The sequence below is a fragment of the Rhagoletis pomonella genome, unplaced genomic scaffold, assembly GCF_013731165.1.
Source record: "Rhagoletis pomonella isolate Grant_MI unplaced genomic scaffold, Rhpom_1.0 Rhpom_scaffold_00006, whole genome shotgun sequence".
Taxonomy (NCBI): Eukaryota; Metazoa; Arthropoda; class Insecta; order Diptera; family Tephritidae; genus Rhagoletis; species Rhagoletis pomonella.
The window spans coordinates 31,282,631-31,300,560 of NW_023458560.1; positions in this window are offsets into that span (position 1 = coordinate 31,282,631).

Genomic DNA, 17,930 nt, shown 5'->3' on the forward strand with positions numbered 1-17,930 from the left:
AAAAAAAACGCCCGAAGAGTTAGGCAACTTACGGAAGGTTTCCAAGACCAGGGCGACTCCCACAAGAACGACCATGGCGACCTACTGACTGAAGTCCAGCAGCACTGGAAGTAGTGTAGAAGACGAATCTGAGCGCCTCCAGTCAATGACGAGCAAGTCGATGTTCCACCGCCTGGTTATGACTAGGTACGAATAGGAATTACCGGTCTAAAATACAAAAAGCTGACCTGCAAGCCGAGCTGTTCAAGTACGGCGGCGAGGAGCACACGCAATGAGCGGCAAAGCGGTGAGTGGCTGAGCAGTGAGCTGCTTAAAATGAAAACATATGAAATACTATTGAAGTGGCCACGCAATGAGCGGCATTTCTGAACGGTTGGGCTTCGCCGCTCAGGAATAAATGCCGCTCACCGCTTATACAGGCAATGGTCAGATGAACGCATGCCCGACGACTGGAATTTAAGTGTCCTTTAACCAATCCATAAGAAAGGCGGCCGTACCATACGCGTCAACTACCGCTGAATCAGCCTTTTAAGCATAGGTTACAAGGTTTTTTCGGGCGTATTGTGTGAAAGACTGAAGCTCGCCGTCAACGAACTGATTCGGCCTTATTAGTGTGACTTTAGACCTGGCAAATCCACCATAGACCAGGTATTCACGATACGCCGATCTCTGGGAAAAGACTCGCGAGAATAGGATCGACACACACCATCTATTAGTCGATTGATAGCACGAAAAAAAGTTGTCTTTATGACGCGAGGTCTGAATTTGATATTCCCTAGAAACGAATACGGCTGTGTAAAATGGCGTTGAGCAATACCACCAGCTCTGTCAGAATTGGGTAGAATTTCTCCGAGCTATTTGATATCGAACCAGATTTCGGAAAAGGTGACTCTTTAATCTGATGTTGGAGAAGATAATAAGAGTTGCAGAACTAAACTGCTCAGAGCGTATAATTGCTGGAGTATGCCGACGAAATCGCCATCATCGGTAAATCCCAAGGGCTACGTCTGTTCTGCCTTCTCAGAATTAGATAGGGTAGAAATAAAATGAAGTACCGCCAGAGCATAAACGTCTCGGCACCCATGTCACTGTTGACAGTTACAAGTTTGAAAAACTAGACGCCATCGTTTATTTACGAACCGGCATTAACACCAATAATAAAGCCAGCTTGGAAATCCAACGGAGAATCACTCTTGCCAGTAAATCCTACTTTGGATTGAGCATCCAATTGAGAGGTTAATTCCTCCTTCGTCGTACAGAAATCACACTCTATAAGCTACTTATCAAGGCCGTGCTGGTACATTCCGCGAAGGCATGGACAATGATGCTGGTAACAGAGGAAGCGGAAGGCCTCCTCTGCATTGGAAAGGCCAGGTGGCGAAGGACTTGGCTTCACTTGGTACTTCCAATTGGCGTCAGTTGGCACAGCAGAGAAACGACTGGCGTGCTTTTTTGGACTCGGCCAAAATCGCTTGGGCGGTTAAAGCATCAATAAAGAAGCAAATGCGCATTCGACTTAATGTTTATTGTCCTTTAATGCGGAAAAGTTTATTTTCTTAAAGAAAAATATGAAACATTTTTAATTTTGATTATAAGTCTTGATACTAAAAAAATATAAACTAATATTTCTAGAGTCCCAATCTAGAAATTCTTCCAGATTCGAGCAGTAATCTGCCGTATAGTGCGATAACTAAAAAAGTATCTGGGTACTGTATATCTACCAGATATCCCGAACATCGGTTACCTTGATTATGGGTCCTGCGCTGTTGGCGCGACTGGTATATAAACTACCCGGTTACAGAAAAGGCTTCTTATCTAAATAATTATAAATAATTGACTACCTTCTTATTTACTTCTATAATTAATTTACAGTTTCTTATTCTATCTAATATTAATTTAATTTTTCTTTCGCATGGACTGTGGCAGAAGACAGTGAATGCGGACTGGACAAGTTGTAACCGAACTTATTTTAAAATGCGCTTCTGTTTAAATTAAAAATGATGGAATATTCCCCCGACACAATAAAAACTTCTACAAAAGCATCTAGCATTACAAAAAAAAACAAAAAAAAAAAAATCCCAAAAATTACAAAAAAATCTAGTGTACTTACTACTTCTTGAAAGATCGGAGCGAGCATAGTTCAAGACAGGATTTACTTTCGAATTACATAAATTTTCTATAATTGTATACTTATGTTTTTCCGTTAGTATGTACTTACTTTTGAAAATATCCCCAAATAAAAGCATATCAAATAAAAATTCGACATATTATTTTAGTATTTATTTCCAGAAATTATACAAAAACGTTGCTTTATTATTTCCTATTATTTGTTTTAGTTTTGTGGTTTTGCTAACAGTTTTACAAACAATCCTTTTAATAATACTTACATACGTTTATCTTGAAATCTGTTCCGAGTGGAATAGAATATTCTTATTGAATTGATTTTATGTATCTTTTTATAGCCTATGTAGTGTATGGGAATTAAGCGCTACTTAAAATTTATTTTTTCTTAGGATAGTGGTTACATTCATAGTTCTTTCTTGCTGTCACATATTTACATCAGTACTTATGTTTAGATATATATTTTATTTGTGAAAATACCAGTATTTACATAATAAATATAAAATCATTTTCTTACATAAGATAATATGAAGTGTGCATTCTTTTTTCTAATACATACATCCATATATGTGGGCCTTTGTTTACTTATTTATGTAGTAGTTTCTTTATTGGATTTACTTATAATATACATACATTACATTACTATTTAATTTTTAAGTAGCTAAGGATATTTTTAATTTGCAATTTAATTTTTAATTTTTAATTAATACTTTTTTAGTTACTTAACTTGCTTCGAGTTAGTGTTGGGCAGTATCGATACCAAAAGTACTCAGAACTCGATTCCCAAAAGGATCAACGGCACCCGATTTTTAAGATTATCGAGAGTACTCCAATGAACTCAGTACTCATAAATAACACGAAAGTACTCAGTCCTCAAAAACGGAACTAGAAAGTACTCAGAACTTAAAAGAACTCGAAAGTACTCAATACTCAAAAATACTCTGTTCCAATAATCGCTTTGATACATGTACTCAGGATCGATTCAAAGTACTCAGTATTAAGTGTCAAATAGATTTAAAAATTACTGAGTTTTATTTACATTTAACGGTATTCAGAAATGATGGTGCTCAATTGACAGGTTCAATAATTTTCAAGTACAATACCTATACCCAGTACAGTTAGCTATTCATTTGACGTAATTTGGGATTCATTTGAATAAAATACTGCCAGCTTGTAAGATTATTATACTAAGTATTGAAATGTTACCAACATGTGTATATTTAAAGAAAGTACTCAGTACTCTGAAAAATTCCCGATCCTTTAAAGTATCGATACCAAAGAACTCGATCCTCAAAAGTACCCAATACTTCCCAACACTAATTCAAGTACTTAACTTATACTTTATTTTCCTTGTACGCGATATTCTATAGATGTTCGAAAAACTTAAAAAAAAAAAATCATAAGACGAAAGTGCTATTTATTTTATTATTTTTTAATTTTAATTACTTGTTTGCAAAAAAATAGTTTATTCTTCAATAAAAACCGTATAAATTCAAGTTTTAATGTTTGTGCAATATTAAAAAATAAATCAAAAAACTTTCATAAAAAAAATCTACAAAATTTCGTAAACATTTAGAATTTTTTAATTAGTTTTCTTAGAAATATGTTGAGTATGCAGTTTTGTAGACCATTCAATTCACAAAATGCAACTCTGAAGTAGCTGGGACTTGCCGTTGATTTTTGGCTATTTTTTTTATTGACAATGCCGCTCATTTTCTTCTCTGAGGTAAGTCCGACGATTTTTTTTATATGGAGAAAATGAGCTAAACCTTCACCAAACAAAAAAAAAAAATGCCAGAAAAAATTGTAAGTGTCGAAATAAAAATTTCCATCACTCAAATCATTTTTTTAATGTAGTAAAAAAGTTATTCAAAAACAAAATTGTATGAGTAATTTTGCGCCACCTTGTACTAAAATTGAATGGGCTACCAAACTGCATACCTAAAACATTTCTAAGAAATCTAATTATAAAGCTCAAATTTTTTCGAAATTATGTTGGTTTTTTTTTAAATGTTGTGCAAATGTTTACACGCTTTTTGTTAAAGAATAATCTATATTTTTATAAACATATAACTAAAACTAAAAAATAATAAAATAAGTAGTCAAATCTTGTCAATATGTGAGTGTCGTACATATAGTTATGATAAGCACTATATTTCTCTTAGAATTTTTGACGGTTCAGTTAATGATTTTAGACTCTCGAGCATTTCGAGATAAATGGATGAATGAATGAATGAATTTGAATTATTTAACCCTTTCAGGACCGTGGGAAACATATTTCCCATAAGTTTACTCAAATCCTTCACTTAAATAAATAGAAATCGTGTATGTTTTTAGAAGTTTTGTATATATTTTCTGTTTTCAAAATATGTAAAAATTTTCTTCAGAAAATTTGCTTTAACAAAATTACGTAAAAAAAAAATCTAAAAGAACACATAATTTAGGAAGAACTATTTTTTTAGGAAAAAATGTTTTTTTAGGAAAAGTACATGTTTGCCCAAATTATAAAAAAAATTAAAAATTAAAAAACTAATTTTTTAACGAAAACAGAAGCTTTATCTGCGGTAAAAATCATTCCTTTCTGGGAAAACTACTTTTAGGAATAAAAATTAAAAAACAAAATAATAATATTAAGAATACATAAAAATTTGACAGGAAAGTCTTTTTTTCTTCGGAAAATCTCATTTGAGGAGAAAGCATATTTTTTAAACATTTTTAACGAAATAAAATTATGAGAAAAAACAAAATTTTTTAGGAAAATAATATCAAATAGAATTATAAAAAAATTATATCTATGTATTACATACAAAAATTTTCGATTTTCTTTGGGAAAAAAAAAAATTTTTTTGGGGAAAACAAATTAAGCTTAGTGTTTAAAATATATAGCACTTGTATTAAAAAAAAATGTTTCTATATTTTTTGAATTTCTCATGCTCTGATTTTTTATTACTGTGTTTATGGAATGAAGTTTCAAGTTAAAATTTGCTATAAAAGCATCACTTATGAAACCCTACCTCAATGTGAATTATAAATTTGCTATAAATTATAAATTACCTTTATTTTCTATTTTTTACATAATTGTTTTTTTTTTTTAATTTTTTGTTTATTTCGGTTTTATTTACATATGCATAAATAACTGTGTACATTAGGGGGCATCACCAAACAAATCGCGGGAATTTTTACCGGAATTATAAAATTTATTATATTTTAAGTCTTCCGCCTAATATTTCGGGAAATTATTAAATTTTACCTGAGCTAAGCCGATTTGAAAATACCTCCGAATTTCTCATTATTTTGATTGATTTTTTAGAAAAAAATTTTTGAAATCTTATTTTATTTATAAAACACTCGATTTTTGGAGGTATTTTCAAAAAGGCGCGCTCACGTAAATCTAAATATTTTTCCGAAACATCTCGGCGGAAGTCTTAAAATGCAATCATTTGCATTTCCGATTGAAAAACAGCACCGAGTTTTTTTTTGAATGGAGAGGGGTGCACCTTAATGTACATACATACATATGTACATAAGTATGTGAATACATACAACTGATAGACTGATAAATTTTTTCAACATTTTTTTTACCTCTAAATCATTCATTTATTTACAAATACACATCTCCCGATTTGACACTAACTAGAGTATGTAGATGTGCTTGTAAATTTGCAGTTATGTATATAAAATACACTTACAAACACCAGCTGACATCTGCAAATTTCATCAAGCGTAAAGCAAATATGTACATACAAATATGTAGGGCATACACACCTACATACATACTAAATGATACTGCAAAAAATCGTTCATAAAAACATTCTTTGTTTAACAGGAAGCTGCATTAAATCATTCGTTTATAAACTCCATAAAATATTTACTACTAAATTTAATTCATTAAATTATCAGAGAAAAAATCGGACAACTTTTTGTTTACGGCATTAATATCAAATATCAAAACTTCAGCTACATTTATTTGTGTTTACAAAATAAATAATTTCGGGTTTGTAGTGCAAAAAATAAAATTAAATCAAAATATAAACAACAAACAAAAATATTTATTTTTCACTTAACATCTATTGAATGCTTAATTGTACAGCTGTATGGACAAACATTATATGTATGCATCTCCTTATCTTCGGCCATTATTTACTTACAGTTAATTGAGTTTCAAAATAAATTTATATTTACACACAATTGAGTGAACATAAACACATAAATTGGTTAAGAAAAAATTAAAATGATTTCATTTATGTTGCTAAAGTGTCGAATCGGAAACGGGGGCTAATTTAAAGCTGTAGTTAAGCGTGTTAAATAAATGTAAATTATTCTAATTCATTTAAAATTTGTTGCTATTTTGTGGTCTGATTCCGTCCACAGACATGTGCCTGAATAAATTGAATATCTCGGTACTCTAGTAAGACTCTAACAGGGCAATTCTGGCTGGGGTAGTTACAAGTCTTTTGCCAGATACTTAATTGAAAGACAGAGGGCAAAATACCAGTTGTTTGAAAACTTTTGTTTATTCTGGCACGAAAGTCTTGCAGAAAGTTCTCTTGCCAATTTTCACAGTGAAAAGCTCTTTTGACAGAAACCTTTTGAGCATGTGCCAAAAGGAAATGGCCTAGTGAACAAAGCATTGCTCCGAGGTTAGAATACTCGGGCAATGGATTAAAAATCTTCTTTTATTTAATTTTATTTTTAAACAAGAATTTTATGTATTTTTTTAATAAAAATTTTTATTTTTTAATAAAATTTTGTCTTAGTTTTGAGATTTTATTGGTTTGAAAGGACAATTAGTTTTTTAATTTCATTACATTTTTAGAAACTTATTTTTCTTACTTTATATTTTTTATTTCTTTTAGTTTTAAAATTTTGTTGTTTTAAAAAGAAACAATTTTTTTTTAATTCAATTTAAGTGTTGGGAACTTATTTTTTCCTTTTTCTGATTATATATGTTTTTAACTTTTTAATTTATTTTTTAGATCTTATTATTATAAAAGGAAAACATACTTTTTTAACTGAATTCGTTTTAGAAAACTTTTATTTATTTTATCTTTTTTAAATATATTTTCTTCACATTTTTAAATTATTTTTCTAGTTTTGATTGTTTTAACCCTTAAATGCGTATTGTATCTTTAAAGATAAAACAAATTATTTTGTTATCTTAGTGCTATAAGGTAAGAAAATCATTTCATTTTAATGAAAAACGACTTATTTTTTAATTTGAGCTGATTTTTTATTTTAAAATATTTTAGTATTAAACAAAATCAGATGTCTAAATCAAAAAAGACGAAATTCAAAGTTTTTAAGCAACGCACATATTCATGTAACGCTCCGCCGCTATATGCTAACATTTCGGATTTCAAAAAAATATCACGGGTCCGGAAAATTTGTATTTTAACGTTATTTAATAATTTCATTTCTAACCACACTCATAATTACGCGCACGAGTATAATTTGCGGTTGTATCTTTAAAGATACACTGCGCACTCTTCCCTTAACCGTATGCCACTGCAAGCGTTGAGTTTGAATTTCAATTTTCTTGCTTTCTGCAAAACGCCTATGTAAATTATCATTCACTCCGAGGCCGTTGAACAAAGAAGTTCTCCTTTTCTCTTTTTTTTAATTATATTTAGTTAAATTAAATTAAAATAAATAAAATGTTTGTTTGAAAAATTATATTTTTATTGATTATGGACGAATTTATTCGTGTGGGTGGGGTCAAAATGACTAACGATGAAGTATGCGAATTGCTTTCCAGTAGCATGGACTTTCCATATGACAGTTTTGACGAAGAGGAGGAGGATAGTTCGGAAAGTTGTTCCACTCAAGTAGGGAATGGTAATAAAAATATTCCTAATGAAAAAAATGAAGTTGAAGTGAAAAAGGTTCTTGAAGATGCTGAGCAAGAAATAGACGTTGACCTGGAAGCTTCAATGCGCGATTCATTTATTAAAATGATAACTGATGAGAATAATGAAATCAATTTGAACAAAGTATATGATAGCGCTGACCAGGTTTGGGAATTATTCCCTTCACAGTTTAAAAACGTTTCTGTAAATCCAAAATCATCTGAATTCGAACAGGTTTTGTGGAAAAAAGGAAATTTACAGTTTAGTGAGCAGCAGGTTAAATTTAGAGGCGACAGCAGCCTTCCTGATAAGGTAACAGCTTTGGATACACCATATAAACCATTTCCACAATCTTTAGAGGAACACATTGTTCAAGAAACGCTAAAATATGCTCGGCTGGATGAATGCTTCTCTTTTGATGTATTTGACTTACGAAAATTCATTGGCATTCTTTTTTACATGTCATATTACCATCTTCCGAATTCTCGAGATTATTGGTCCAGCAACGAAGACAGGTCCGCTTCTGTCATTAAAAGGCAGATGCCAATGAAAAGGTTTGAGAAAATACGAGAAGTACTTCATTTCAATGATAAAAGTAAGCAGTCTGCACGTAACGATCCGCTTCATGATAGGCTATATCTCATTCGACCCCGTAATTGATACACTTAACAAAACTTTCGGAAGTTTACCCAAAGCGCAGCGTTTGTGCGTAGATGAACAAATGTGTTCTACTTAAATTGGTAGCTTTATGAAACAATATTTGCCTAACAAACCCAAAAAATGGGGATTTAAATTTTTTGTTTTATGCGATACTAATGGTTATGCGTACAAGTATGATTTATATACCGGATTATCAGAAAAGCCTCTCGAAGGAGAACCAGATTTACAACCTTCTGCAAACATAGTCGTTAGATTAATACGCGAAGTGCCGCGTTTTCAAAATCACATTGTTTATTTTGATAATTATTATACCACTCTTCCGCTCCTAGTATATTTGAGAACACAGGGTATCCTATCCGTTGGAACTATTCGGCGCAACCGAATTAAAAACTGTTAGCTTCCTGAGGAAAAGTTATGCTAAAGTTTGAGCGAGGCACCAGTAAGGAATTTGTTTCCAATATATGTGGCATCGATGTAACGTCCATATCGTGGAAAGATAACCGTGTTATAAATATGGTTTCTACATACATTGGAAGGAAGCCTCTGATTAATTCATTCCGAAGCACACGAGATCCTTGCACTGTCAAAAGATATGACAAAAAGGAAAAAGCTACTAAAACTATTCCATGCCCGAAAATTGTTAAGGACTATAATCAACACATGGGTGGAGTAGATCTCATGGACAGTTTTATGAGTCGTCACAAAATTACTTTAAAAAGTCGAAAATGGACAAACGCATGGTTGTTATACAAAAGAATAAATAGAGACAGCCCTGATGCGAAGCATTTAAGACTTATTTATTTTAAACTGGAAGTTGCTGATTCATTGTTTTTATACAAAACCAAGAAAGGATCAATGCGTGGTCGACCTATTTTGGAATCGCTTATTAAGGAGAAACGATTCAAGCCCAATTCCCATATAGCACCTCCCAAGGATATCAGATTAGACAAAACCGATCACTGGACAACGGTGGAGAGAAAAGGACGATGCAAGATGCCAAATTGTGCAGGACAGACAAGAATGTATTGCAGTAAGTGTAAAATTAATTTATGTTTAACAGCTGATAAAAATAGTTTTTATAAGTACTATAATTCTGAATAAATCTATATACTTTCACTTTATATATTATTAATTAATGAAAATGAATTCGAAATATTATTAGTTTCTTAAACTTATGCATAGGTTTACTTAAATATGAAATATTTGTTGGTGTACTGATGTATCCATGCCAGTTTTTCAAATAAAAACTACTTTCTTTTCACAATTAAAGTATTTTTGTTTCGATTTACCTATGAAAAGCAAGAGACAGGTGAGTGCGCACTGTATCTTTAAAGATACAACCACTTTTTCTTCAGTTACATCGAAAAAAATAAGTATTTGGAAAAAGTTAAACGCAGTTATATTTTTAATGTCGTTTTACACGTCATGTATTTTTTTCAACACAATCGAAGACCTTGCGCATTTAAGGGTTAAAAAGAAAAACATATTTTGTATTTTAATTCATCTTTTAGAAAACTACAGAATAACGCTAAGACCTCCTCGTTAGCAAATTTTTCAATACTTTTTCGAAAGACGGAAAAGAACTTTCAAGATAAGTTGCCAGAATTGCCTTTCAGGATCATGGGTAGCATATTTCCCAAAACATCCACTCAAATCCTCCACTCAAAACTTCACATAAAAGGAAATTGTGTGTGTTTTTAGAAGTTTTATATATATATATATATTAGGCCGGGTCGATTTGTGGGGAGGCAAAAAAATCGCCCATTGCTCTGTGAAAATCATATTCTAGGGATCAAAATAAGAAACTTTGCCGAAGGAACCATACCTCTAAAACGAATTCTGATGTCCCCCAATTTGGGTCGACTTTTGGGTAGGGGCAAATTTTGAAAAATCCCACTTTGACCCATTTAGAGTGCTCCAATCGAGTCCAAATGTATGACCGACCCCCACTAACTTTGGAGGCCCGACCCACCGATGCCAGTGGCACACCCCCTGGAACCCCCCTGGGGGTTCACCATACAAACATTTAAAAAAATCGCCGGTTTTGCACTTTACATGAAAAAATCAGCGAAATGCCTATATTTTTATACCTTTCATGAGCATGAAATGGTATTATAACTTTGGTCCGATGTTTGTAAGTACCAGAACAAAAAGAGATAGACCCATTAAAATGTATACTTATATGATCAGAACGTCGAGCTGAGTTGATTTAGCCATGTCCGTCTGTCCGTCTGTCCGTCTGTCTGTCTGTTTGTATGCAATCTAGTCTCTCAGTTTTCGAGATATCCGTATCCAATTTGGTAGGTGGGTGTATTTTTATAATGTATTAATCATTTGTCGGAACCGGCAGAATCGGACCACTATAACATATAGCTCCCATACAACAGATTGTTCAGATATGAGATTTTTCGTTATAACTTCTCCATATATGCAGCTACGAACATGAAATTTTGCAGTACTTGCACCCATTATCAACAGAATACTTACATTACTTATAGCTCCCATACAACTGATTGTTCAGATATAAAATTTTTCGTTATAACTCCTCCATTTTTATAGCTAGGAACATGAAATTCCGCACTATTTTCAATAAATATCAACAGAAAACTTACAGTGAAAATTAAAAAGATCGGGTAACTATAACCTATAGCTCCCATACAACTGATTGTTCAGATATGAGATTTTTCGTTATAATTCATCCATTTATGTAGCTAGGACCATGAAATTTCGCGCTGTTTTCACTCATTATCAACAGAAGACTTACAGCGAAAATAACAAAGATCGGGTCACTATAACCTGCAGCCCCCATACAACTGATTGTTCAGATATGAGGTCTTTTATCATAACTCCTCCATTTATGCAGCTAGGAACATGAAACTTCGCACCATTTTCTCTCATTATTAACAGAATACTTACAGTGAAAATAACAAGGATCGGATGACTACAACATATATCTTCCATACATCTGATTGTTCAGATATGGGATTTTACTGTAAAACTTCTTTATTTGAACAGCTAAAACCGATAAATTTCGTAAGATATTTTATAAATAATAATACAAAGTCTACTGAGAAAATCATCAAAATCTATGCTGTATAAGCGTTATCTCCTATAGCACTGATTGTTCAGATACCAGTTTTTGCCATATATCTCCTTTATGTAGGAAGCTAAACCCAATAGATTGTGTTACCGGTTTACATACCGATCACATAGCAGTGAAAATCACTTAGATTGGTGCCATATAAAGTATATCTTCCATACCTCTGATTGTTTAGATGCGATTTTTTATATAAGTATGTAACTCCTTTATCAATGTATGCACATGTATTCAAAAGCAGTAATCTGTCAAAGTAAAATTTGCAGATGTTCATGAAAGGTATGAAGCCTTCGGCATAGCCGAAGACAGCGCTGCTCTTACTTGTTTCTTTTTGGAGTTTATTTTTCTCTTTAGAAATTTATTTAGTCAGAACATATGTAAATGCAAAAATGAATTTAACTTAGTAATAGAAAAGAAATTAAAAAAATTATTAGAAATTAGCGTTTTTACAACCCTTTTAAAACCAAGGCATCACTGTGATGCATTTGCATGTCGTAAACATAGTTGTGTGGGTTTTTTATTCAACCGTTTTAAAAAATGAAGGTATCACTGTGACACAATTGCAAATCGGAAAATTGCTTGTGTGCGTTTTTTAAGACACAGCTGAATGTCGTAAACTTACTTGTGTAGTTTTTTTATAGCACCTACTTAAGAAATGAAGGTTGTTTTTACAACCCTTTTTGTGGGTATTTAAAGGCACCTTCTTAAGAAATGCGCGTTTTTTGCAACCATTTTAACAATTAAGGTATCACTGAAATGCACCGCAACCCTTTTAAACAATGAAGGTATCACTGTGACACAATTGCAGATCGTAAAATTGCTTGTGTTGTTTTTTTTAAGCCACCACAAGACACAGCAGGTAGAATTGAAATTACCATTTCATTCTTATTACCACGTCTCGTAGACAATATATAACGCAACAGTTTTTGTGAATGCATTAAGTCGTTGTGAAGAACTCAAAGTGTGAAGTGCTAATTTCAGATAAAAAAATATTTCAAAAAAAATAATAAGTGAAGTGACCATCCAAATCAAAAAGTTTACAATGAATCCACCATCCTCTACACCGCAAGATGAAGCAACTACATCAACAACTATCGAAAACCCAATGAGTCATATACCCAAGCATGATGTTACTGTTTTTGGTGTGTCTACTGATTTAACTGATCTTAATTTACCAACCCATCTGGATATCTTGAGATATTATTTTTACTTAAGCGAACGTGCTAAAACAGAACAAAAAAAGTTTTCCCATAAATCATTCACTATTCAAGTACAAGATAAGTTGATTGGAATTTGGGAAAAACTTGGTATGGAGATAATGCTGAAAAAAAGTGTATTTAATAAATTGAATAAATTGCTTGACAAGTATCAAGAGCAAATCAAGAGAAACAAGTAAAAAAGTCTAAGTTCGGGCGGAGCCGAACATTAAATACCCGGCGCAAGTATTAAATATATGTTTTTCACCTTTCCGAAAGCTACCGCTACATGGTAAACCGAGGTGTATCCATTTTGAGTAAATTAGCGTCCTTAAATTTCGAAATATTGAAGTTTCAAGCATATCTGAAATTTACTGTTATATAAAAAGCGGCCGTAATTTTAGTTCGACTTCAATAAGTTTCAACGTTTTGCTTCTATGTGGCAAGTACAATAACCACACCGAGTTTGGTACAAATTGGTAGAACGGTTACCGAGATACATATATGTGATCATAAGTGGGCGGTGCCACTCCCATTTTTCAAAATTGTATCCTAAACGTATTTCTTGGTAACGAATTGTTGCAAGCATAAATTTTGAATAAATTAGCTTCAATAATTACTGATTTATCGAAGATTTCGTATTTCTCTAAATTACCGTTATATGGGATTGTTGTCCTATTTTAAAAATTTTCGGCCATTTCGTATGTTATACCAAGGTTAACAACTGTGCCAAGTTTGGAAGAAATTGGTGCAGCGGTTACCAAGATATACACATGTAAACATAACTGGGCGTGGCTACGCCCATTTTCCAAAAATTTATAATATTCTTATTTCTCGTCTAAACCTTACTGTAAATATCAATTTTGAGTGAATAATCTTCAGTAGTTACTAAAATATCGCAGTATTCGTATTTCTGAAAATTACCGTTATATGGGAAATGGGCGTGGTTATTGTCCAATTTTTAAAATTTTTGGCCATTTAGTATGCTGTATTAAGGCCAACAACTGTGAAAAGTTTGGAATAAATTGATGCAGCGGTTACCAAGATATACACATGTAACCATAAGTGGGCGTGGCTACGCCCATTTTCAAAAAAATGTTAATATTCTTATTTTTCGTCTAAAATTTATTATAAATATCAATTTTGAGTGAATTATCTTCAGTAGTTACTAAAATATCGCAGTTTTTGTATTTCTGAAAATTACCGTTATATGGGAGGTAGGCGTGGTTATTGTCCGATTTTGCCCATTTTCAATACCATCCGTCCTACGCCCGAAAGAAGTGCACATACCAAGTTTCGTTAAGATATCTCAATTTTTACTCGAGTTATCGTGTGCACAGACGGACAGACGGACGGACGGACGGACGGACGGACGGACGGACGGACAGACAGTCACCGCTTAATCGATTTCTCTTTTCATCCTGATCATTTATGTATACATTTGTCTATATCTATCTCGATTCGTTTTGCCTGTTACAAACAACCGTTATGTGAACAAAGTTATAATACCCTTGTGCACAAGTGCGCTCGGGTATAAAAATAACACCCAACAATTTACAGAGTATGTAAAATCTCTGGAAACAATTTTTTACATTGGAACATGTAAATGCGATTTGAAGGCAGCTCCATGTGCATGCGGCTGGGTTCCCGAACGCCTCAAAGAGTTCATGCACGATCAATATAATCAGAGAAAACTAACAATGGATGCATTTGTGATGGAAACTGAAGAGCAAGGAGCAACGTCTATGTCATCAATGCCAACATACCAAGATCCCGATGATTCAACATACGCACCGCCACCGGTTCAAGAAGATATGGATAGAAGCACAAGTTCACAATACACAGAGAGATACGATTGTTTTAACTTTGCCTTGGTATGTGACGGATTTGGTGTGCCTGACAGAGTAGCATCAGTATTGGGAACCGCTCTTTTGCAAGATTTTAAAATTAAAGATAAGCATGGGAAACCTCTCATCATGGATAAATCGAAAGTTCGCAGAGAAGAAGAGAAATGCAGACAAGAAGTGCTTCGAAAACGGTTAGATATACCAATTTGTTAGCGTTTTCATTGATGAGAAGTATCATACTAGGATGGTAAAAGAACCTCATCTTGTTATTTTGAGAGAACCCAATTCTGAATTGATTGGTTACGTAAGACTGGAACATGAAACCGCTGAATACAAAACTACCAAATTAAATGGTTTTTTCAACGATAAAAATATATCACTGGATGCATTAATTGGAATATGCACTGACGGTGAGCCAACAAACACTGGCCCACACGGTGGTATTATACGACGATTCGAATTGCTGTTAAAAAGACCATTGCATTGGTTCGTTTGCCTTCTACACTTCAACGAACTTCCGTTTCGGCATTTGTTTGAAGCTTTTTATAAATCAACCAGCACTGGACCAAGATCGGCAACCGGAAAACTGAGCCGTCAAATCGAAACTTGTGAAACTCTTCCGGTAAGTTATTGCTATCACTCATTTATTATAATTGTCAACCATTTTTAATTATTTTATTATTATATATTTTCAGGTGGTGGACGGCTTCCAGAAAATTGAGTTGCAAAATATGCCCTCTGCTCCAGAAAAAATTGAATTTTCCACCGATTCGAAGTACTTATACGACATGGCCCATGCAATTTCCAGCGGCGTGGATCCGGTGGATCTGGCTAACATCAAACCAGGGAAAATAGTACATTCTCGGTGGCTCACCAAGGCCTCTAGATTATTGCGATTATATGTGACAACGGAAAATCCAGATGCAAATTCAAGAATTCTGGTTGAATTTATAATTAAATGTTATGTGCCAATGTACTTCAATATCAAGTATTACAGCTCTGTCGTGTACGGCAGTGCATTATTTTTCAAGTTCATTGGTTGGTCACGATTTCTAGAACCTCGTTTACGCAAAATTGTCAATCAAGTAATTAAAGATAATTCATATTATGCGCATTCGGAAAATATCTTATCAATGTTGTTTAATGATAGCAAAGAAAAGCGCGACTGTGCCATCAAGAAAATTCTACGCTATCGAACCGATGTTGACGAGCCAATGGAACTTAGAGTTTATAAAAAACCAGATATAAACTTTAATTGCACAAGTTATACGGAAATGATCAATTTGAATGATATAAATATCGTATTTGAACCACCATTCACGCGAAGCATTCCGTACGATACATTGAAAGAATATTTAAATCAAGATGATCCACCGTTTAATGATCCAAAAATTCCATCACACATACAAGGAACGGAACGACATGTTCAATTGCTAGCTAGCGTTTCCAAACGGGTTATACCGGAAAATGTAGAGGCTGTTATGGCGACGACATTAGAGAGCCGTGCGAAATTGCCCAGACTTGAAAGTAAAAAAGACTTCAAACAATATTTTTTTTTAGTTTCTTTTCTATAACTCACTTAAATTAATTTTTTCATTTACATATGTTCTGACTAAATAAATTTCTTAAGAGAAAAAATAGATATTATTATAAATAAATAATAAATATTATTATAAATAAATAATTAAAAATAAAGAAAAAACATAGCCATTTAGCTGATTTTTTCATGTAAAGGCCAAAAATGGTGATTTTTTGAAATGATTGTATGGGGAACCCCCCAGGGGAGTTCCAGGGGGTGTGCCACTGGCATGGGTGGATCGGCCGTCCAAAGTTAGTGGGGGTCGGTCATACATTTGGACTCGATTGGAGCACTCTAAATGGGTCAAAGTGGGATTTTTCAAAATTTGCCCCTACCCAAAAGTTCGACCCAAATTGGGGGACATCAGAATTCGTTTTAGAGGTATGGTTCCTTCGGCAAAGTTTCTTATTTTGATCCCTAGAATACGATTTTCACAGAGCAATGAGTGATTTTTAAATCGACCCGCCCTAATATATATATATATATTCTGATTTCGAAATGTGATAGAAATGTCTTTAATTGGAGTTTTTTAGAAAAAAAAAATGTTTTTACGATATTATATTTTTTTTTTAATTAACAAAAACACATAATTTAGGTAAAAATATTTTTTTGAGGAAAAATGCATGTTTACCGAAATTAGAAAAAAATACCAAGCATTACAATTAATTTTTTTTTTAGGTAAAACAGAAACTTAATCTGCTACAAATTTTAAATTTTCATTTGAGGATTTTAAAGATTTTTAACGATTCGCATTATCTGCCTTTCTGCATCAAATCTAAATTTTGAAGAAAAATTAACTTAGCACCTTTTCACATTTAGGTAGCATCATGTTTGATATATTACATACATATTTACATACATACAAAAAAGAAGTAATCATTATGCAACGAAAGCTGTTGTCTTATTCCACTTTAACATTTTGTGCGTTCCTAGTTTAAATCATACATAAGCTTTTCTGCATTGTTTGGCTCCTCGCAGTCGAATGATGCCATCATAAGTTCTGAAATGATACAAGAAAAATAGTTCAAATATTAGTACGCATACAATGATTAAGACAATTGCCAAGAATTACTAGGTAGTGTGTTGGAAAGCTAAGATTATGCTTAGCTCCTAACAAATATTGATCCGAAATGGTACTTTTAAATGAAATTGAATTGAAAAAGTGGGCATAAGCTCGCACACGATTTTCAGTAAAAAGTTCTGAGCTTGAGCTTACTTCTTCAGTGCAAGAATTGACTCTGAGCTTAAACTGACTTTATTTGCATTAGGCCCAATATCAAGAGTGTTTCGAAGTAGCTGATTGGCGTTCTGCATCAGCACAATCACAATTGAAAATGGTTGATCCAATATGAAGGCAACATTATTTGGAAGAGTTGTTGAACTTTAATAAGCCCCCATATGACTGATTTTCTGAGACCACTGAATATGAGACTAGTTTTCTATATGTATTTATGAAAGTATGTACTATATATGTATGCAGGGCGGGCCACAGGATTTCTCTTTAGGTGGGGGTTTATGTAAAGTCATTCGTAACAACCAAGAACAACATTGTTTTATTTATAGTATTCAGCATATTGTATTTAA